This window comes from Leopardus geoffroyi, chromosome C3 (assembly GCF_018350155.1).
Source record: "Leopardus geoffroyi isolate Oge1 chromosome C3, O.geoffroyi_Oge1_pat1.0, whole genome shotgun sequence".
NCBI lineage: Eukaryota > Metazoa > Chordata > Mammalia > Carnivora > Felidae > Leopardus > Leopardus geoffroyi.
The window spans coordinates 57,096,685-57,098,984 of record NC_059338.1 but is presented as its reverse complement, the minus strand read 5'-3'; the positions used below and the strand labels follow the sequence as shown (position 1 = coordinate 57,098,984).

Sequence of the window (2,300 nt, the reverse complement as noted above, 5' to 3'; positions counted from 1 at the left end):
CTTTACTGTGTCTTCATTCTGAGTGCTGTATTGCTGCCTAAGGAGTGGCGACAGTGATGAATGGAAAAACAAGATGTGGTATAACCATACAATGGAACATCATTCTTCCATATAAGAAGTATTGATACATGCTACAACACAGAGGGAGCCTGAGGACCTTCTGCTACACGAAAGAAGCCAGACGCAAAAAGCCACATATTGTCTGATTCCATTTCTATGAAATGTCCAGGACAGGTAAATCCATACAGACAGAAAGCAGACGAATGGTTGCCAGGGCCTGAGGGTAGAGGGGAAATGGGAATTGTCAAATGGTATGGCAATTTTGGGGGGGGGGGGGTAATGAAAATGTCCTGGAATTAGATCATTGTGAAGGTTGCACAACCTTACGGGTATACTAAAAAACACTGAGAGAACAAGCATGAGCAGGGGAGGGGCAGAGAGAGAGAGAGAATGAGAATCAGAGAATCCCAAGCAGGCTCTGTGCTGTCAGTGCAGAGCCTGACGCGGGGCTCGAACTCACAAACCTGAGCCGAAATCCAGAATGCGATGCCTAACTGACTGAGCCACCCAGGCGCCCCTGAACTGTGCTTTTTTTCTTTTTTAAATATGGAAGCTTCAGGAATTTGTGTGTCATCCTTGTGTGCCGGGGCCAGGCTAATCTTCTCTGTATCGTTCCCATTTTAGTATATGTGCTGCCCAAGCGAGCACTGAGTTGTGCATTTAAATGGTGACTTTTACATGAATTATTTCTCAATTAAAAAATAAAGCCCACGTAATGTGTGTGAGCAGGCACAGGTGTGCATGTGAAGGAGAATGGATATATTCATCAGGTCATTGTGCAACACTTGTAACAAAAGAGAACTCTACATTGATAGCAGGGACTTGTGTCATATTCTGTGTTATTGTAACTGAACTAACGTGAGTTCACAGCGCGACAAGTCCCAGATAGAAACTACATCAGGAGGAGTTGCCGCACAAAGTAAATTTATCTGCAGCACATACAGAGATCACCGGGAAAGGTTTCCAAAGCCGTGATTCCTCCAGCAAGGGTGGATGGGTTAGAAGGAACCCTCTTTAGGGTTAGAACGAATATTCAGATAAGGAAGCCTTGTCCTGGGATGTAGGGGCGGGCCTAAGGCTGCGCATGCGCCTTAAGGAAACAGGCCTATACATACTTTGTATATTATGTAAACGAGGTTTGTGCTCCTTCTTGGGCGGAGATCTTAGTATTATAATGAGGTACAGGTAGTTGTCAGTCATTCTAGTGGTCGCTCTATCTGCGCAGGCGCCAGTCAGGGGTTTTGCTCACACCGGTCTGGGTGGTCCGGGCCTGCTGGAGGTCGCTATCAGTGGAGGGGCAGTTTCAGTTCCACTTGACCTGTATTAAGAGATAAGCTGGAAAGAAGAGCTGAAGGAAAAATGTGGGACAAAGGTCGGTGAGTACCGGCAGGTGGGCAGTGAAGGTCGGGTCTTGGGGTCTAGCTGGTGACCTTGTTGAAAATCAAGTGTCAGAAAAACTGAAAATTAATTGGCAAGTCATAAAGATGGCATTAGAAATGCTCCAAGTAGGTAGACTGAACTAATTTCAATGAGAAATGATTGACAAGCTCAGAATCCCTTTCCAAAGTGTCTCATCGCATTTCTGGAGTTTGCAGATACCTTGAGCTCCCCAAACGTGTGTGGGTCTCCTTTTCAAAATCACAGATTCCTTCATACCCAGCACTGGAAGTAAATGAGCTCTGAAAGTTAAGCGAATTGAAAAGCAACACTTCCTTAGCCAGCCCTCCTGGGATCTAGGCCTTGACGGGCAGCCCCACGTTCACCTGGCGCAAGCTCGGATATTCGTGCTCTGTGGGGTCTGACTTAACAGTCACACACTTGCCCAGTGCTCATTACACAGCCCACTTGAGACGTTGGTGAATTGCAGGTTAGGAGGAAAAAGCGGACTCATATGAGATACTTATTCTGCTTTTAAGTAGCAGTTACCAACCTCCAGATTCCAGAATCATTTCCTTCAGTTCCCCAAACTGCCAACCTAGCAAGATTAGGAGGCTTGGAAGAGAAAAGGAGTAGAGGAGGTGATGTGCATGTTAAACATTTCTTTTCACAGTTAATGAACTGCAGAGTTTCTATATCGAGTGGTCGTGATGATCAAATACAAATACTTAATTATTTATTATTATTATTATTTTTTACAGTGGAAGTCCTGTATATTGTACATCTGGCAAAGGAAATCTTTCTCAATGCTTTCAGAGATCATGATTTGTAGTAACTGATAATTTTGCTGAGAGATGAATTTA

The 2,300-nt window shown here is 44.6% G+C and overlaps 1 non-coding gene across 1 annotated transcript; it reads right to left on the bottom strand.

The window, feature by feature from the left end:
• Window positions 1-599: 599 nt before the first annotated feature.
• Window positions 600-708, bottom strand: LOC123587046. The gene has a single exon (XR_006707116.1). It is a non-coding gene; the product is annotated as a U6 spliceosomal RNA (small nuclear RNA).
• Window positions 709-2,300: the final 1,592 nt, after the last annotated feature.